Source organism: Hyla sarda, unplaced genomic scaffold (assembly GCF_029499605.1).
Source record: "Hyla sarda isolate aHylSar1 unplaced genomic scaffold, aHylSar1.hap1 scaffold_186, whole genome shotgun sequence".
Lineage (NCBI taxonomy): Eukaryota > Metazoa > Chordata > Amphibia > Anura > Hylidae > Hyla > Hyla sarda.
The window spans coordinates 222,604-242,432 of NW_026608510.1; the positions used below are offsets into that span (position 1 = coordinate 222,604).

General features: G+C 45.7%; 8 non-coding genes and 1 pseudogene across 8 annotated transcripts; all 9 read right to left on the bottom strand.

The window, feature by feature from the left end:
• Positions 1-948: 948 nt before the first annotated feature.
• LOC130315208 (U2 spliceosomal RNA) lies at positions 949-1,139 on the bottom strand. The gene has a single exon (XR_008862781.1). It is a non-coding gene; the product is annotated as a U2 spliceosomal RNA (small nuclear RNA).
• A 2,073-nt stretch (positions 1,140-3,212) lies between these two features.
• Positions 3,213-3,403, bottom strand: LOC130315098 (U2 spliceosomal RNA). Its single transcript, XR_008862682.1, has one exon. It is a non-coding gene; the product is annotated as a U2 spliceosomal RNA (small nuclear RNA).
• Positions 3,404-5,489: 2,086 nt separating this feature from the next.
• Positions 5,490-5,680, bottom strand: LOC130315099 (U2 spliceosomal RNA). Its single transcript, XR_008862683.1, has one exon. It is a non-coding gene; the product is annotated as a U2 spliceosomal RNA (small nuclear RNA).
• A 2,088-nt stretch (positions 5,681-7,768) lies between these two features.
• LOC130315229 (U2 spliceosomal RNA) lies at positions 7,769-7,953 on the bottom strand. Its single transcript, XR_008862796.1, has one exon. It is a non-coding gene; the product is annotated as a U2 spliceosomal RNA (small nuclear RNA).
• A 1,448-nt stretch (positions 7,954-9,401) lies between these two features.
• On the bottom strand, positions 9,402-9,531 carry LOC130315237 (U2 spliceosomal RNA; annotated as a pseudogene).
• Positions 9,532-11,627: 2,096 nt separating this feature from the next.
• On the bottom strand, positions 11,628-11,818 carry LOC130315100 (U2 spliceosomal RNA). Its single transcript, XR_008862684.1, has one exon. It is a non-coding gene; the product is annotated as a U2 spliceosomal RNA (small nuclear RNA).
• A 2,085-nt stretch (positions 11,819-13,903) lies between these two features.
• Positions 13,904-14,094, bottom strand: LOC130315193 (U2 spliceosomal RNA). Its single transcript, XR_008862768.1, has one exon. It is a non-coding gene; the product is annotated as a U2 spliceosomal RNA (small nuclear RNA).
• A 2,085-nt stretch (positions 14,095-16,179) lies between these two features.
• LOC130315101 (U2 spliceosomal RNA) lies at positions 16,180-16,370 on the bottom strand. The gene has a single exon (XR_008862685.1). It is a non-coding gene; the product is annotated as a U2 spliceosomal RNA (small nuclear RNA).
• A 2,089-nt stretch (positions 16,371-18,459) lies between these two features.
• On the bottom strand, positions 18,460-18,650 carry LOC130315196 (U2 spliceosomal RNA). The gene has a single exon (XR_008862770.1). It is a non-coding gene; the product is annotated as a U2 spliceosomal RNA (small nuclear RNA).
• Between the last annotated feature and the right edge of the window lie 1,179 nt (positions 18,651-19,829).

Sequence of the window (19,829 nt, forward strand, 5' to 3'; positions counted from 1 at the left end):
TTATACTGATTTTTCCTGTCTGGATTTGTCGCACAGAAAGTTGCAGGCCAAATATGTGTGACATTTCTGCGACTTTAGCTTCTAGAGCATTTTTACAACATTATACATAGGTGCTGAATACATAAAAAGCGACTGTTCAGCGACAGACAAGTCGCATCGGCTGAAAGTAGGCCAGAATGTCAGTCCATGTTGGAGCAGGTTTAGATACAGTCTAAAGTATAGATCTCAAAGTCTGTGCACAGAATTTAGCAAGGGCCTCGCACCTTCTGATGCATCAGGTAGGTGCACAATAGCATAGCCTAACCCTCTGTACTTTGGTCTATATTGATGCGGGACATAGACAGCCAGCTGATGACCAATCCATTAGTGCAATGGATGGCTGGAAGCATTTGTCTTTGCCTTTGCAATACCACAGAAGCAATGCATGGTCAATGTACAGCAATGACACACCTGTGTGAACAGCCAGGAGACCCCCCCCCCCCCCCATGTTATGTTACATAGTTACATAGTTAGTACGGTCGAAAAAAGACATATGTCCATCAAGTTCAACCAGGGAATTAAGGGGTAGGGGTGTGGCGCGATATTGGGGAAGGGATGAGATTTTATATTTCTTCATAAGCATTAATCTTATTTTGTCAATTAGGAACATTCAGCACCCACCCGCTATCAAGGCAGCTGCCTATCATGTCATGCCCTACCTGCACAGGTGTGCTGGATACTCAAATGATCCAATTAAGGAGGCCATTTAGTCAGCAGCAGCAGAAGTCCTGTGCCTGGACGCTCCAACAGCGGCCAGACACAAGCAGAAGCAGAAGCAGCAGAAGCAGCAGCAGCACCACCTTTTGTTTTTTGGCTGCAGCAGCAGCAAGGCCCACAGGGCTGGCTAGCTGGCTAGCCAGCAAGCAGGTAGCAATGAAAGTAGGAATCTTTCTTTTTAACCCTGTAAGGGGGTGGTGCACTGTACCCGAAGATACTGCCATATCGGGTCAATGCATAGGGCGACGGAAGCAAGCTTTGAAATCGGCCCCCGTTCTCAAAAATCCATTTAATATATGGTCCCCAGATAGGGGACGTATCAGATATTAAACTGATAAGAACAGATACTACACTTGATCTTAGCCAAAAGGCCGAGAAGCGATAACCGTGAAAGGGGCGGGCCCAACAAGGTGCCCTTCATGGGCACTATCACTGCTTGCTGTCAGGGAGGCTGCCAGACAATTTTCCATGCACACTCTGGGCTGGGGGGCAGTCAACCACCAGTACACACAGCAGAACCTAAACCCATACCATTATTGCTAAGCAGCAAGACAGGGGCCCATTGCACTCCCATGGGGCCTTTTTAAATGCAATCCATAACCCGGATTTGCCAGGAACCCTTCTTACTCCTCCTACTTGCATGTGACACTGGGCTTAGGATCTGCATAGGAAACACACACACAAGCACACACCTACCTTTGTTGCCTGCAGATGCCTCCTTGGCTGTCCCCAAACGGTATCAAACCAACACCCACGGGAAGCTGTAAGCATAGAGGACATGCCTGCACCCCATTGGACTTACCTGTGTGGGTTAAACCCGGGTTATTTGACAACCTATGGCGGTGATGGTTCTGCTCAGGCAGAGCAGTGCTGATGCTCCTCATAAAGCTGTCGCTGCTGTGAAGGTTCTAGGTGACATCACAAATCCCTATGGTTACATACACAACAAAGCTGGGTTGTTGTTGTTTACACTCTGCAAGGCCTGTGGAAGTGAGTGACATCATAGCACTGTAGTTCTGAGGGTTCTAGATGGATGCAACAATCTCCTGTTGCTTCTATGAAGGCCATAATAGACGACATCACCAAACAGCTCCATAGTCACATACACAGCAAAGGAGAGATGTTGTTTACACCTAGTGATGTCAGTGGTATTGAGTGACATCACAGCACAGTGCTAAGGCTCCTGGGCCTGGACACAGCAGCGGCTGCAATATCTCAACGGAGAATACGTGTGTGTGCGCGTATATATATATATATATATATATATATATATATATATATATTTCTCCGCCGAAATCACTTTTAAACCCATTTCCACCTTTTTTTCCCTTCTCTTCCTCTTACTTTTTTTTCACGTTTTTTTACGTTTTTCTCCTTTTCGCCTCTTTTCTGGGCGTATTATTCTTCTTTTTCTTCTTTTTTTTCGTCTAATGCATACCCCATCAGTGCAGCAATGCTTATTCAATACCGCCAGCAGATGGAGACACTGGGGGATAATTTTCTAAGGATTTATACTGATTTTTCCTGTCTGAATTTGTCGCACAGAAAGTTGCAGGCCAAATATGTGTGACATTTCTGCGACTTTAGCTTCTAGAGCATTTTTACAACATTATACATAGGTGCTGAATACATAAAAAGCGACTGTTCAGCGACAGACAAGTCGCATCGGCTGAAAGTAGGCCAGAATGTCAGTCCATGTTGGAGCAGGTTTAGATACAGTCTAAAGTATAGATCTCAAAGTCTGTGCACAGAATTTAGCAAGGGCCTCGCACCTTCTGATGCATCAGGTAGGTGCACAATAGCATAGCCTAACCCTCTGTACTTTGGTCTATATTGATGCGGGACATAGACAACCAGCTGATGACCAATCCATTAGTGCAATGGATGGCTGGAAGCATTTGTCTTTGCCTTTGCAATACCACAGAAGCAATGCATGGTCAATGTACAGCAATGACACACCTGTGTGAACAGCCAGGAGACCCCCCCCCCCCCCATGTTATGTTACATAGTTACATAGTTAGTACGGTCGAAAAAAGACATATGTCCATCAAGTTCAACCAGGGAATTAAGGGGTAGGGGTGTGGCGCGATATTGGGGAAGGGATGAGATTTTATATTTCTTCATAAGCATTAATCTTATTTTGTCAATTAGGAACATTCAGCACCCACCCGCTATCAAGGCAGCTGCCTATCATGTCATGCCCTACCTGCACAGGTGTGCTGGCTACTCAAATGATCCAATTAAGGAGGCCATTTAGTCAGCAGCAGCAGAAGTCCTGTGCCTGGATGCTCCAACAGCGGCCAGACACAAGCAGAAGCAGAAGCAGCAGAAGCAGCAGCAGCACCACCTTTTGTTTTTTGGCTGCAGCAGCAGCAAGGCCCACAGGGCTGGCTAGCTGGCTAGCCAGCAAGCAGGTAGCAATGAAAGTAGGAATCTTTCTTTTTAACCCTGTAAGGGGGTGGTGCACTGTACCCGAAGATACTGCCATATCGGGTCAATGCATAGGGCGACGGAAGCAAGCTTCGAAATCGGCCCCCGTTCTCAAAAATCCATTTAATATATGGTCCCCAGATAGGGGACGTATCAGATATTAAACTGATAAGAACAGATACTACACTTGATCTTAGCCAAAAGGCCGAGAAGCGATAACCGTGAAAGGGGCGGGCCCAACAAGGTGCCCTTCATGGGCACTATCACTGCTTGCTGTCAGGGAGGCTGCCAGACAATTTTCCATGCACACTCTGGGCTGGGGGGCAGTCAACCACCAGTACACACAGCAGAACCTAAACCCATACCATTATTGCTAAGCAGCAAGACAGGGGCCCATTGCACTCCCACGGGGCCTTTTTAAATGCAATCCATAACCCGGATTTGCCAGGAACCCTTCTTACTCCTCCTACTTGCATGTGACACTGGGCTTAGGATCTGCATAGGAAACACACACACAAGCACACACCTACCTTTGTTGCCTGCAGATGCCTCCTTGGCTGTCCCCAAACGGTATCAAACCAACACCCACGGGAAGCTGTAAGCATAGAGGACATGCCTGCACCCCATTGGACTTACCTGTGTGGGTTAAACCCGGGTTATTTGACAACCTATGGCGGTGATGGTTCTGCTCAGGCAGAGCAGTGCTGATGCTCCTCATAAAGCTGTCGCTGCTGTGAAGGTTCTAGGTGACATCACAAATCCCTATGGTTACATACACAACAAAGCTGGGTTGTTGTTGTTTACACTCTGCAAGGCCTGTGGAAGTGAGTGACATCATAGCACTGTAGTTCTGAGGGTTCTAGATGGATTCAACAATCTCCTGTTGCTTCTATGAAGGCCATAATAGACGACATCACCAAACAGCTCCATAGTCACATACACAGCAAAGGAGAGATGTTGTTTACACCTAGTGATGTCAGTGGTATTGAGTGACATCACAGCACAGTGCTAAGGCTCCTGGGCCTGGACACAGCAGCGGCTGCAATATCTCAACGGAGAATACGTTTATATATATGTGTGTGTGTGCGCGTATATATATATATATATATATATATATATATATATATATATATATATATTTCTCCGCCGAAATCACTTTTAAACCCATTTCCACCTTTTTTTCCCTTCTCTTCCTCTTACTTTTTTTTCACGTTTTTTTACGTTTTTCTCCTTTTCGCCTCTTTTCTGGGCGTATTATTCTTCTTTTTCTTCTTTTTTTTCGTCTAATGCATACCCCATCAGTGCAGCAATGCTTATTCAATACCGCCAGCAGATGGAGACACTGGGGGATAATTTTCTAAGGATTTATACAGATTTTTCCTGTCTGAATTTGTCGCACAGAAAGTTGCAGGCCAAATATGTGTGACATTTCTGCGACTTTAGCTTCTAGAGCATTTTTACAACATTATACATAGGTGCTGAATACATAAAAAGCGACTGTTCAGCGACAGACAAGTCGCATCGGCTGAAAGTAGGCCAGAATGTCAGTCCATGTTGGAGCAGGTTTAGATACAGTCTAAAGTATAGATCTCAAAGTCTGTGCACAGAATTTAGCAAGGGCCTCGCACCTTCTGATGCATCAGGTAGGTGCACAATAGCATAGCCTAACCCTCTGTACTTTGGTCTATATTGATGCGGGACATAGACAGCCAGCTGATGACCAATCCATTAGTGCAATGGATGGCTGGAAGCATTTGTCTTTGCCTTTGCAATACCACAGAAGCAATGCATGGTCAATGTACAGCAATGACACACCTGTGTGAACAGCCAGGAGACCCCCCCCCCCCCCATGTTATGTTACATAGTTACATAGTTAGTACGGTCGAAAAAAGACATATGTCCATCAAGTTCAACCAGGGAATTAAGGGGTAGGGGTGTGGCGCGATATTGGGGAAGGGATGAGATTTTATATTTCTTCATAAGCATTAATCTTATTTTGTCAATTAGGAACATTCAGCACCCACCCGCTATCAAGGCAGCTGCCTATCATGTCATGCCCTACCTGCACAGGTGTGCTGGCTACTCAAATGATCCAATTAAGGAGGCCATTTAGTCAGCAGCAGCAGAAGTCCTGTGCCTGGACGCTCCAACAGTGGCCAGACACAAGCAGAAGCAGAAGCAGCAGAAGCACCACCTTTTGTTTTTTGGCTGCAGCAGCAGCAAGGCCCACAGGGCTGGCTAGCTGGCTAGCCAGCAAGCAGGTAGCAATGAAAGTAGGAATCTTTCTTTTTAACCCTGTAAGGGGGTGGTGCACTGTACCCGAAGATACTGCCATATCGGGTCAATGCATAGGGCGACGGAAGCAAGCTTCGAAATCGGCCCCCGTTCTCAAAAATCCATTTAATATATGGTCCCCAGATAGGGGACGTATCAGATATTAAACTGATAAGAACAGATACTACACTTGATCTTAGCCAAAAGGCCGAGAAGCGATAACCGTGAAAGGGGCGGGCCCAACAAGGTGCCCTTCATGGGCACTATCACTGCTTGCTGTCAGGGAGGCTGCCAGACAATTTTCCATGCACACTCTGGGCTGGGGGGCAGTCAACCACCAGTACACACAGCAGAACCTAAACCCATACCATTATTGCTAAGCAGCAAGACAGGGGCCCATTGCACTCCCACGGGGCCTTTTTAAATGCAATCCATAACCCGGATTTGCCAGGAACCCTTCTTACTCCTCCTACTTGCATGTGACACTGGGCTTAGGATCTGCATAGGAAACACACACACAAGCACACACCTACCTTTGTTGCCTGCAGATGCCTCCTTGGCTGTCCCCAAACGGTATCAAACCAACACCCACGGGAAGCTGTAAGCATAGAGGACATGCCTGCACCCCATTGGACTTACCTGTGTGGGTTAAACCCGGGTTATTTGACAACCTATGGCGGTGATGGTTCTGCTCAGGCAGAGCAGTGCTGATGCTCCTCATAAAGCTGTCGCTGCTGTGAAGGTTCTAGGTGACATCACAAATCCCTATGGTTACATACACAACAAAGCTGGGTTGTTGTTGTTTACACTCTGCAAGGCCTGTGGAAGTGAGTGACATCATAGCACTGTAGTTCTGAGGGTTCTAGATGGATGCAACAATCTCCTGTTGCTTCTATGAAGGCCATAATAGACGACATCACCAAACAGCTCCATAGTCACATACACAGCAAAGGAGAGATGTTGTTTACACCTAGTGATGTCAGTGGTATTGAGTGACATCACAGCACAGTGCTAAGGCTCCTGGGCCTGGACACAGCAGCGGCTGCAATATCTCAACGGAGAATACGTTTATATATATGTGTGTGTGTGCGCGTATATATATATATATATATATATATATATATATATATATATATTTCTCCGCCGAAATCACTTTTAAACCCATTTCCACCTTTTTTTCCCTTCTCTTCCTCTTACTTTTTTTTTCACGTTTTTTTACGTTTTTCTCCTTTTCGCCTCTTTTCTGGGCGTATTATTCTTCTTTTTCTTCTTTTTTTTCGTCTAATGCATACCCCATCAGTGCAGCAATGCTTATTCAATACCGCCAGCAGATGGAGACACTGGGGGATAATTTTCTAAGGATTTATACTGATTTTTCCTGTCTGAATTTGTCGCACAGAAAGTTGCAGGCCAAATATGTGTGACATTTCTGCGACTTTAGCTTCTAGAGCATTTTTACAACATTATACATAGGTGCTGAATACATAAAAAGCGACTGTTCAGCGACAGACAAGTCGCATTGGCTGAAAGTAGGCCAGAATGTCAGTCCATGTTGGAGCAGGTTTAGATACAGTCTAAAGTATAGATCTCAAAGTCTGTGCACAGAATTTAGCAAGGGCCTCGCACCTTCTGATGCATCAGGTAGGTGCACAATAGCATAGCCTAACCCTCTGTACTTTGGTCTATATTGATGCGGGACATAGACAACCAGCTGATGACCAATCCATTAGTGCAATGGATGGCTGGAAGCATTTGTCTTTGCCCTTGCAATACCACAGAAGCAATGCATGGTCAATGTACAGCAATGACACACCTGTGTGAACAGCCAGGAGACCCCCCCCCCCATGTTATGTTACATAGTTACATAGTTAGTACGGTCGAAAAAAAGACATATGTCCATCAAGTTCAACCAGGGAATTAAGGGGTAGGGGTGTGGCGCGATATTGGGGAAGGGATGAGATTTTATATTTCTTCATAAGCATTAATCTTATTTTGTCAATTAGGAACATTCAGCACCCACCCGCTATCAAGGCAGCTGCCTATCATGTCATGCCCTACCTGCACAGGTGTGCTGGCTACTCAAATGATCCAATTAAGGAGGCCATTTAGTCAGCAGCAGCAGAAGTCCTGTGCCTGGACGCTCCAACAGCGGCCAGACACAAGCAGAAGCAGAAGCAGCAGAAGCAGCAGCAGCACCACCTTTTGTTTTTTGGCTGCAGCAGCAGCAAGGCCCACAGGGCTGGCTAGCTGGCTAGCCAGCAAGCAGGTAGCAATGAAAGTAGGAATCTTTCTTTTTAACCCTGTAAGGGGGTGGTGCACTGTACCCGAAGATACTGCCATATCGGGTCAATGCATAGGGCGACGGAAGCAAGCTTCGAAATCGGCCCCCGTTCTCAAAAATCCATTTAATATATGGTCCCCAGATAGGGGACGTATCAGATATTAAACTGATAAGAACAGATTTTTTTTTTTAGTTAACCCTCAGAACTCCATCAGAGCTCTAAGATCTTATTTGAGCTTGATTTTTTGTTCATCATCAGGAAAACCCGTTTTTCTTTATTTCTTTATCTCTTTTTTTTTTTTTTTTTTAAACAATAAAAGAAACCATATTTAAAACATAAAAAAATTATCAAACCAAAACTAACCATACTATAATTCTATAATTTCTTAAAGAAAAATTACCCAAATGTCATTCCTCTTCTCCATGCAAAGACCATCAAGAAGTCTAAGAAACCACAAGTTATAGATCCACTCAGCATCTCACTTTTGGCTGGAATCGCCAGCCACGCTGGAACCTTGTATGTTTCCACAAATCTATCTATATCTGCGTGAAAGGAACAATAGACTTTATCCCTTGCTTCATTGACTTTGATTCCCAATCTTTCTTTCAGATTTCCCAAATCCTCGTCAAAGGCTTTTTTCTCTTTTTTTTGACACACTCTTGAAGACAACATCAAGAGAGCCTCCATACTCTACCGGTACATATTCTTCTTCATTTTCTTTCCTTTTCTTCTCCTCCATCACTTTCCTGGTTGGAGTTTCCTCCTCTTCAGGTTCTTCCCTCACATCAGTTTCCTCCTCCCTACTTCGTTTCATAACCTCCTTTTTCTTCTTCTTCTTCTTAGGACACATTACTGCCAGGTGTCCCTCATCACCACATAGATGACACTTTTTCTTCACCTTACATGCTTCTGGCTCATGGCCTTCTTCTTGGCATTTATAGCACCAAACAATATCACAAAAATCTTTCCTATGGCCATACCTTTTACACTTTCGACAAAAGTCGTCCATGCCTGAAAAGAACAGGTCACCATTTACTGGGCCAATCTTAAAACGCCCTGGGGGATAAATTAGCTTTCCATCAGGTGTTTTCTGAAACTTCACTTGAAATTTCCACTTTGTCGTCCAAAGTCCATATTGATTATAGATCTTGCCTTTTGGCTTCACCTCCTCACAGAATCTAGAAAGGAACAGAACAATCTCTTCTTCTGTGATATACGGACTGTACATCCTCACAGTTATAAGTCTTTCCCGAGTCGGGAAATGGGGAGTAATCTCTACCCCTCCCAACTTAGGGTGCGACTTCCACAGCAATGCTTTATTGCAGAACACACCATAGTCCTCCTCCGAAACCAGAACCACATCATAGACTCCACTTCTTGGAAATTCCAGCATCGATAATATCTGGTCCTTCCTCAGCTCAAAAAGCTGGAACAAAATCTCCTCCACCACGAAGAATAAACCTCTCTCCTTCTTTCCAGCATCCAAAAGAGTAATTCGGACTCCATTTCGTAGTCTGGCGTAGCTAGGTACACCTCCAGCAGGCTCTTCTTTCTTGCCAGCCTCCTCCATCGCAGAAAAATCACCTCCCCTACTGCAGGCAGGTAGGTAGTGATCGCTCCTCGTTGCCCGGGGACTAAGCCGCAACCCTGATGTCAGCAAGGGGGTTTAGTCCCACCATATAGATGGGACGATCCCCCAGGGAAAAGGAGCGGGTACCCCGGGCACCTTCCAGCCAGATCAAGCAAACAGATACTACACTTGATCTTAGCCAAAAGGCCGAGAAGCGATAACCGTGAAAGGGGCGGGCCCAACAAGGTGCCCTTCATGGGCACTATCACTGCTTGCTGTCAGGGAGGCTGCCAGACAATTTTCCATGCACACTCTGGGCTGGGGGGCAGTCAACCACCAGTACACACAGCAGAACCTAAACCCATACCATTATTGCTAAGCAGCAAGACAGGGGCCCATTGCACTCCCACGGGGCCTTTTTAAATGCAATCCATAACCCGGATTTGCCAGGAACCCTTCTTACTCCTCCTACTTGCATGTGACACTGGGCTTAGGATCTGCATAGGAAACACACACACAAGCACACACCTACCTTTGTTGCCTGCAGATGCCTCCTTGGCTGTCCCCAAACGGTATCAAACCAACACCCACGGGAAGCTGTAAGCATAGAGGACATGCCTGCACCCCATTGGACTTACCTGTGTGGGTTAAACCCGGGTTATTTGACAACCTATGGCGGTGATGGTTCTGCTCAGGCAGAGCAGTGCTGATGCTCCTCATAAAGCTGTCGCTGCTGTGAAGGTTCTAGGTGACATCACAAATCCCTATGGTTACATACACAACAAAGCTGGGTTGTTGTTGTTTACACTCTGCAAGGCCTGTGGAAGTGAGTGACATCATAGCACTGTAGTTCTGAGGGTTCTAGATGGATGCAACAATCTCCTGTTGCTTCTATGAAGGCCATAATAGACGACATCACCAAACAGCTCCATAGTCACATACACAGCAAAGGAGAGATGTTGTTTACACCTAGTGATGTCAGTGGTATTGAGTGACATCACAGCACAGTGCTAAGGCTCCTGGGCCTGGACACAGCAGCGGCTGCAATATCTCAACGGAGAATACGTTTATATATATGTGTGTGTGTGCGCGTATATATATATATATATATATATATATATATATATATATATATATATTTCTCCGCCGAAATCACTTTTAAACCCATTTCCACCTTTTTTTCCCTTCTCTTCCTCTTACTTTTTTTTCACGTTTTTTTACGTTTTTCTCCTTTTCGCCTCTTTTCTGGGCGTATTATTCTTCTTTTTCTTCTTTTTTTTCGTCTAATGCATACCCCATCAGTGCAGCAATGCTTATTCAATACCGCCAGCAGATGGAGACACTGGGGGATAATTTTCTAAGGATTTATACTGATTTTTCCTGTCTGAATTTGTCGCACAGAAAGTTGCAGGCCAAATATGTGTGACATTTCTGCGACTTTAGCTTCTAGAGCATTTTTACAACATTATACATAGGTGCTGAATACATAAAAAGCGACTGTTCAGCGACAGACAAGTCGCATCGGCTGAAAGTAGGCCAGAATGTCAGTCCATGTTGGAGCAGGTTTAGATACAGTCTAAAGTATAGATCTCAAAGTCTGTGCACAGAATTTAGCAAGGGCCTCGCACCTTCTGATGCATCAGGTAGGTGCACAATAGCATAGCCTAACCCTCTGTACTTTGGTCTATATTGATGCGGGACATAGACAGCCAGCTGATGACCAATCCATTAGTGCAATGGATGGCTGGAAGCATTTGTCTTTGCCTTTGCAATACCACAGAAGCAATGCATGGTCAATGTACAGCAATGACACACCTGTGTGAACAGCCAGGAGACCCCCCCCCCCCCCCCCATGTTATGTTACATAGTTACATAGTTAGTACGGTCGAAAAAAGACATATGTCCATCAAGTTCAACCAGGGAATTAAGGGGTAGGGGTGTGGCGCGATATTGGGGAAGGGATGAGATTTTATATTTCTTCATAAGCATTAATCTTATTTTGTCAATTAGGAACATTCAGCACCCACCCGCTATCAAGGCAGCTGCCTATCATGTCATGCCCTACCTGCACAGGTGTGCTGGCTACTCAAATGATCCAATTAAGGAGGCCATTTAGTCAGCAGCAGCAGAAGTCCTGTGCCTGGACGCTCCAACAGCGGCCAGACACAAGCAGAAGCAGAAGCAGCAGAAGCAGCAGCAGCACCACCTTTTGTTTTTTGGCTGCAGCAGCAGCAAGGCCCACAGGGCTGGCTAGCTGGCTAGCCAGCAAGCAGGTAGCAATGAAAGTAGGAATCTTTCTTTTTAACCCTGTAAGGGGGTGGTGCACTGTACCCGAAGATACTGCCATATCGGGTCAATGCATAGGGCGACGGAAGCAAGCTTCGAAATCGGCCCCCGTTCTCAAAAATCCATTTAATATATGGTCCCCAGATAGGGGACGTATCAGATATTAAACTGATAAGAACAGATACTACACTTGATCTTAGCCAAAAGGCCGAGAAGCGATAACCGTGAAAGGGGCGGGCCCAACAAGGTGCCCTTCATGGGCACTATCACTGCTTGCTGTCAGGGAGGCTGCCAGACAATTTTCCATGCACACTCTGGGCTGGGGGGCAGTCAACCACCAGTACACACAGCAGAACCTAAACCCATACCATTATTGCTAAGCAGCAAGACAGGGGCCCATTGCACTCCCACGGGGCCTTTTTAAATGCAATCCATAACCCGGATTTGCCAGGAACCCTTCTTACTCCTCCTACTTGCATGTGACACTGGGCTTAGGATCTGCATAGGAAACACACACACAAGCACACACCTACCTTTGTTGCCTGCAGATGCCTCCTTGGCTGTCCCCAAACGGTATCAAACCAACACCCACGGGAAGCTGTAAGCATAGAGGACATGCCTGCACCCCATTGGACTTACCTGTGTGGGTTAAACCCGGGTTATTTGACAACCTATGGCGGTGATGGTTCTGCTCAGGCAGAGCAGTGCTGATGCTCCTCATAAAGCTGTCGCTGCTGTGAAGGTTCTAGGTGACATCACAAATCCCTATGGTTACATACACAACAAAGCTGGGTTGTTGTTGTTTACACTCTGCAAGGCCTGTGGAAGTGAGTGACATCATAGCACTGTAGTTCTGAGGGTTCTAGATGGATGCAACAATCTCCTGTTGCTTCTATGAAGGCCATAATAGACGACATCACCAAACAGCTCCATAGTCACATACACAGCAAAGGAGAGATGTTGTTTACACCTAGTGATGTCAGTGGTATTGAGTGACATCACAGCACAGTGCTAAGGCTCCTGGGCCTGGACACATTAGCGGCTGCAATATCTCAACGGAGAATACGTTTATATATATGTGTGTGTGTGCGCGTATATATATATATATATATATATATATATATATATATATTTCTCCGCCGAAATCACTTTTAAACCCATTTCCACCTTTTTTTCCCTTCTCTTCCTCTTACTTTTTTTTCACGTTTTTTTACGTTTTTCTCCTTTTCGCCTCTTTTCTGGGCGTATTATTCTTCTTTTTCTTCTTTTTTTTCGTCTAATGCATACCCCATCAGTGCAGCAATGCTTATTCAATACCGCCAGCAGATGGAGACACTGGGGGATAATTTTCTAAGGATTTATACTGATTTTTCCTGTCTGAATTTGTCGCACAGAAAGTTGCAGGCCAAATATGTGTGACATTTCTGCGACTTTAACTTCTAGAGCATTTTTACAACATTATACATAGGTGCTGAATACATAAAAAGCGACTGTTCAGCGACAGACAAGTCGCATCGGCTGAAAGTAGGCCAGAATGTCAGTCCATGTTGGAGCAGGTTTAGATACAGTCTAAAGTATAGATCTCAAAGTCTGTGCACAGAATTTAGCAAGGGCCTCGCACCTTCTGATGCATCAGGTAGGTGCACAATAGCATAGCCTAACCCTCTGTACTTTGGTCTATATTGATGCGGGACATAGACAGCCAGCTGATGACCAATCCATTAGTGCAATGGATGGCTGGAAGCATTTGTCTTTGCCTTTGCAATACCACAGAAGCAATGCATGGTCAATGTACAGCAATGACACACCTGTGTGAACAGCCAGGAGACCCCCCCCCCCCCCATGTTATGTTACATAGTTACATAGTTAGTACGGTCGAAAAAAGACATATGTCCATCAAGTTCAACCAGGGAATTAAGGGGTAGGGGTGTGGCGCGATATTGGGGAAGGGATGAGATTTTATATTTCTTCATAAGCATTAATCTTATTTTGTCAATTAGGAACATTCAGCACCCACCCGCTATCAAGGCAGCTGCCTATCATGTCATGCCCTACCTGCACAGGTGTGCTGGCTACTCAAATGATCCAATTAAGGAGGCCATTTAGTCAGCAGCAGCAGAAGTCCTGTGCCTGGACGCTCCAACAGCGGCCAGACACAAGCAGAAGCAGAAGCAGCAGAAGCAGCAGCAGCACCACCTTTTGTTTTTTGGCTGCAGCAGCAGCAAGGCCCACAGGGCTGGCTAGCTGGCTAGCCAGCAAGCAGGTAGCAATGAAAGTAGGAATCTTTCTTTTTAACCCTGTAAGGGGGTGGTGCACTGTACCCGAAGATACTGCCATATCGGGTCAATGCATAGGGCGACGGAAGCAAGCTTCGAAATCGGCCCCCGTTCTCAAAAATCCATTTAATATATGGTCCCCAGGTAGGGGACGTATCAGATATTAAACTGATAAGAACAGATACTACACTTGATCTTAGCCAAAAGGCCGAGAAGCGATAACCGTGAAAGGGGCGGGCCCAACAAGGTGCCCTTCATGGGCACTATCACTGCTTGCTGTCAGGGAGGCTGCCAGACAATTTTCCATGCACACTCTGGGCTGGGGGGCAGTCAACCACCAGTACACACAGCAGAACCTAAACCCATACCATTATTGCTAAGCAGCAAGACAGGGGCCCATTGCACTCCCACGGGGCCTTTTTAAATGCAATCCATAACCCGGATTTGCCAGGAACCCTTCTTACTCCTCCTACTTGCATGTGACACTGGGCTTAGGATCTGCATAGGAAACACACACACAAGCACACACCTACCTTTGTTGCCTGCAGATGCCTCCTTGGCTGTCCCCAAACGGTATCAAACCAACACCCACGGGAAGCTGTAAGCATAGAGGACATGCCTGCACCCCATTGGACTTACCTGTGTGGGTTAAACCCGGGTTATTTGACAACCTATGGCGGTGATGGTTCTGCTCAGGCAGAGCAGTGCTGATGCTCCTCATAAAGCTGTCGCTGCTGTGAAGGTTCTAGGTGACATCACAAATCCCTATGGTTACATACACAACAAAGCTGGGTTGTTGTTGTTTACACTCTGCAAGGCCTGTGGAAGTGAGTGACATCATAGCACTGTAGTTCTGAGGGTTCTAGATGGATGCAACAATCTCCTGTTGCTTCTATGAAGGCCATAATAGACGACATCACCAAACAGCTCCATAGTCACATACACAGCAAAGGAGAGATGTTGTTTACACCTAGTGATGTCAGTGGTATTGAGTGACATCACAGCACAGTGCTAAGGCTCCTGGGCCTGGACACAGCAGCGGCTGCAATATCTCAACGGAGAATACGTTTATATATATGTGTGTGTGTGCGCGTATATATATATATATATATATATATATATATATATATATTTCTCCGCCGAAATCACTTTTAAACCCATTTCCACCTTTTTTTCCCTTTTCTTCCTCTTACTTTTTTTTCAAGTTTTTTTACGTTTTTCTCCTTTTCGCCTCTTTTCTGGGCGTATTATTCTTCTTTTTCTTCTTTTTTTTCGTCTAATGCATACCCCATCAGTGCAGCAATGCTTATTCAATACCGCCAGCAGATGGAGACACTGGGGGATAATTTTCTAAGGATTTATACTGATTTTTCCTGTCTGAATTTGTCGCACAGAAAGTTGCAGGCCAAATATGTGTGACATTTCTGCGACTTTAGCTTCTAGAGCATTTTTACAACATTATACATAGGTGCTGAATACATAAAAAGCGACTGTTCAGCGACAGACAAGTCGCATCGGCTGAAAGTAGGCCAGAATGTCAGTCCATGTTGGAGCAGGTTTAGATACAGTCTAAAGTATAGATCTCAAAGTCTGTGCACAGAATTTAGCAAGGGCCTCGCACCTTCTGATGCATCAGGTAGGTGCACAATAGCATAGCCTAACCCTCTGTACTTTGGTCTATATTGATGCGGGACATAGACAGCCAGCTGATGACCAATCCATTAGTGCAATGGATGGCTGGAAGCATTTGTCTTTGCCTTTGCAATACCACAGAAGCAATGCATGGTCAATGTACAGCAATGACACACCTGTGTGAACAGCCAGGAGACCCCCCCCCCCCCCATGTTATGTTACATAGTTACATAGTTAGTACGGTCGAAAAAAGACATATGTCCATCAAGTTCAATCAGGGAATTAAGGGGTAGGGGTGTGGCGCGATATTGGGGAAGGGATGAGATTTTATATTTCTTCATAAGCATTAATCTTATTTTGTCAATTAGGAACATTCAGCACCCACCCGCTATCAAGGCAGCTGCCTATCATGTCATGCCCTACCTGCACAGGTGTGCTGGCTACTCAAATGATCCAATTAAGGAGGCCATTTAGTCAGCAGCAGCAGAAGTCCTGTGCCTGGACGCTCCAACAGCGGCCAGACACAAGCAGAAGCAGAAGCAGCAGAAGCAGCAGCAGCACCACCTTTTGTTTTTTGGCTGCAGCAGCAGCAAGGCCCACAGGGCTGGCTAGCTGGCTAGCCAGCAAGCAGGTAGCAATGAAAGTAGGAATCTTTCTTTTTAACCCTGTAAGGGGGTGGTGCACTGTACCCGAAGATACTGCCATATCGGGTCAATGCATAGGGCGACGGAAGCAAGCTTCGAAATCGGCCCCCGTTCTCAAAAATCCATTTAATATATGGTCCCCAGATAGGGGACGTATCAGATATTAAACTGATAAGAACAGATACTACACTTGATCTTAGCCAAAAGGCCGAGAAGCGATAACCGTGAAAGGGGCGGGCCCAACAAGGTGCCCTTCATGGGCACTATCACTGCTTGCTGTCAGGGAGGCTGCCAGACAATTTTCCATGCACACTCTGGGCTGGGGGGCAGTCAACCACCAGTACACACAGCAGAACCTAAACCCATACCATTATTGCTAAGCAGCAAGACAGGGGCCCATTGCACTCCCACGGGGCCTTTTTAAATGCAATCCATAACCCGGATTTGCCAGGAACCCTTCTTACTCCTCCTACTTGCATGTGACACTGGGCTTAGGATCTGCATAGGAAACACACACACAAGCACACACCTACCTTTGTTGCCTGCAGATGCCTCCTTGGCTGTCCCCAAACGGTATCAAACCAACACCCACGGGAAGCTGTAAGCATAGAGGACATGCCTGCACCCCATTGGACTTACCTGTGTGGGTTAAACCCGGGTTATTTGACAACCTATGGCGGTGATGGTTCTGCTCAGGCAGAGCAGTGCTGATGCTCCTCATAAAGCTGTCGCTGCTGTGAAGGTTCTAGGTGACATCACAAATCCCTATGGTTACATACACAACAAAGCTGGGTTGTTGTTGTTTACACTCTGCAAGGCCTGTGGAAGTGAGTGACATCATAGCACTGTAGTTCTGAGGGTTCTAGATGGATGCAACAATCTCCTGTTGCTTCTATGAAGGCCATAATAGACGACATCACCAAACAGCTCCATAGTCACATACACAGCAAAGGAGAGATGTTGTTTACACCTAGTGATGTCAGTGGTATTGAGTGACATCACAGCACAGTGCTAAGGCTCCTGGGCCTGGACACAGCAGCGGCTGCAATATCTCAACGGAGAATACGTTTATATATATGTGTGTGTGTGCGCGTATATATATATATATATATATATATATATATATATATATATATATTTCTCCGCCGAAATCACTTTTAAACCTATTTCCACCTTTTTTTCCCTTCTCTTCCTCTTACTTTTTTTTCACGTTTTTTTACGTTTTTCTCCTTTTCGCCTCTTTTCTGGGCGTATTATTCTTCTTTTTCTTCTTTTTTTTCGTCTAATGCATACCCCATCAGTGCAGCAATGCTTATTCAATACCGCCAGCAGATGGAGACACTGGGGGATAATTTTCTAAGGATTTATACTGATTTTTCCTGTCTGAATTTGTCGCACAGAAAGTTGCAGGCCAAATATGTGTGACATTTCTGCGACTTTAGCTTCTAGAGCATTTTTACAACATTATACATAGGTGCTGAATACATAAAAAGCGACTGTTCAGCGACAGACAAGTCGCATCGGCTGAAAGTAGGCCAGAATGTCAGTCCATGTTGGAGCAGGTTTAGATACAGTCTAAAGTATAGATCTCAAAGTCTGTGCACAGAATTTAGCAAGGGCCTCGCACCTTCTGATGCATCAGGTAGGTGCACAATAGCATAGCCTAACCCTCTGTACTTTGGTCTATATTGATGCGGGACATAGACAGCCAGCTGATGACCAATCCATTAGTGCAATGGATGGCTGGAAGCATTTGTCTTTGCCTTTGCAATACCACAGAAGCAATGCATGGTCAATGTACAGCAATGACACACCTGTGTGAACAGCCAGGAGACCCCCCCCCCCCATGTTATGTTACATAGTGACATAGTTAGTACGGTCGAAAAAAGACATATGTCCATCAAGTTCAACCAGGGAATTAAGGGGTAGGGGTGTGGCGCGATATTGGGGAAGGGATGAGATTTTATATTTCTTCATAAGCATTAATCTTATTTTGTCAATTAGGAACATTCAGCACCCACCCGCTATCAAGGCAGCTGCCTATCATGTCATGCCCTACCTGCACAGGTGTGCTGGCTACTCAAATGATCCAATTAAGGAGGCCATTTAGTCAGCAGCAGCAGAAGTCCTGTGCCTGGACGCTCCAACAGCGGCCAGACACAAGCAGAAGCAGAAGCAGCAGAAGCAGCAGCAGCACCACCTTTTGTTTTTTGGCTGCAGCAGCAGCAAGGCCCACAGGGCTGGCTAGCTGGCTAGCCAGCAAGCAGGTAGCAATGAAAGTAGGAATCTTTCTTTTTAACCCTGTAAGGGGGTGGTGCACTGTACCCGAAGATACTGCCATATCGGGTCAATGCATAGGGCGACAGAAGCAAGCTTCGAAATCGGCCCCCGTTCTCAAAAATCCATTTAATATATGGTCCCCAGATAGGGGACGTATCAGATATTAAACTGATAAGAACAGATACTACACTTGATCTTAGCCAAAAGGCCGAGAAGCGATAACCGTGAAAGGGGCGGGCCCAACAAGGTGCCCTTCATGGGCACTATCACTGCTTGCTGTCAGGGAGGCTGCCAGACAATTTTCCATGCACACTCTGGGCTGGGGGGCAGTCAACCACCAGTACACACAGCAGAACCTAAACCCATACCATTATTGCTAAGCAGCAAGACAGGGGCCCATTGCACTCCCACGGGGCCTTTTTAAATGCAATCCATAACCCGGATTTGCCAGGAACCCTTCTTACTCCTCCTACTTGCATGTGACACTGGGCTTAGGATCTGCATAGGAAACACACACACAAGCACACACCTACCTTTGTTGCCTGCAGATGCCTCCTTGGCTGTCCCCAAACGGTATCAAACCAACACCCACGGGAAGCTGTAAGCATAGAGGACATGCCTGCACCCCATTGGACTTACCTGTGTGGGTTAAACCCGGGTTATTTGACAACCTATGGCGGTGATGGTTCTGCTCAGGCAGAGCAGTGCTGATGCTCCTCATAAAGCTGTCGCTGCTGTGAAGGTTCTAGGTGACATCACAAATCCCTATGGTTACATACACAACAAAGCTGGGTTGTTGTTGTTTACACTCTGCAAGGCCTGTGGAAGTGAGTGACATCATAGCACTGTAGTTCTGAGGGTTCTAGATGGATGCAACAATCTCCTGTTGCTTCTATGAAGGCCATAATAGACGACATCACCAAACAGCTCCATAGTCACATACACAGCAAAGGAGAGATGTTGTTTACACCTAGTGATGTCAGTGGTATTGAGTGACATCACAGCACAGTGCTAAGGCTCCTGGGCCTGGACACAGCAGCGGCTGCAATATCTCAACGGAGAATACGTTTATATATATGTGTGTGTGTGCGCGTGTATATATATATATATATATATATATATATATATATATATTTCTCCGCCGAAATCACTTTTAAACCCATTTCCACCTTTTTTTCCCTTCTCTTCCTCTTACTTTTTTTTCACGTTTTTTTACGTTTTTCTCCTTTTCGCCTCTTTTCTGGGCGTATTATTCTTCTTTTTCTTCTTTTTTTTCGTCTAATGCATACCCCATCAGTGCAGCAATGCTTATTCAATACCGCCAGCAGATGGAGACACTGGGGGATAATTTTCTAAGGATTTATACTGATTTTTCCTGTCTGAATTTGTCGCACAGAAA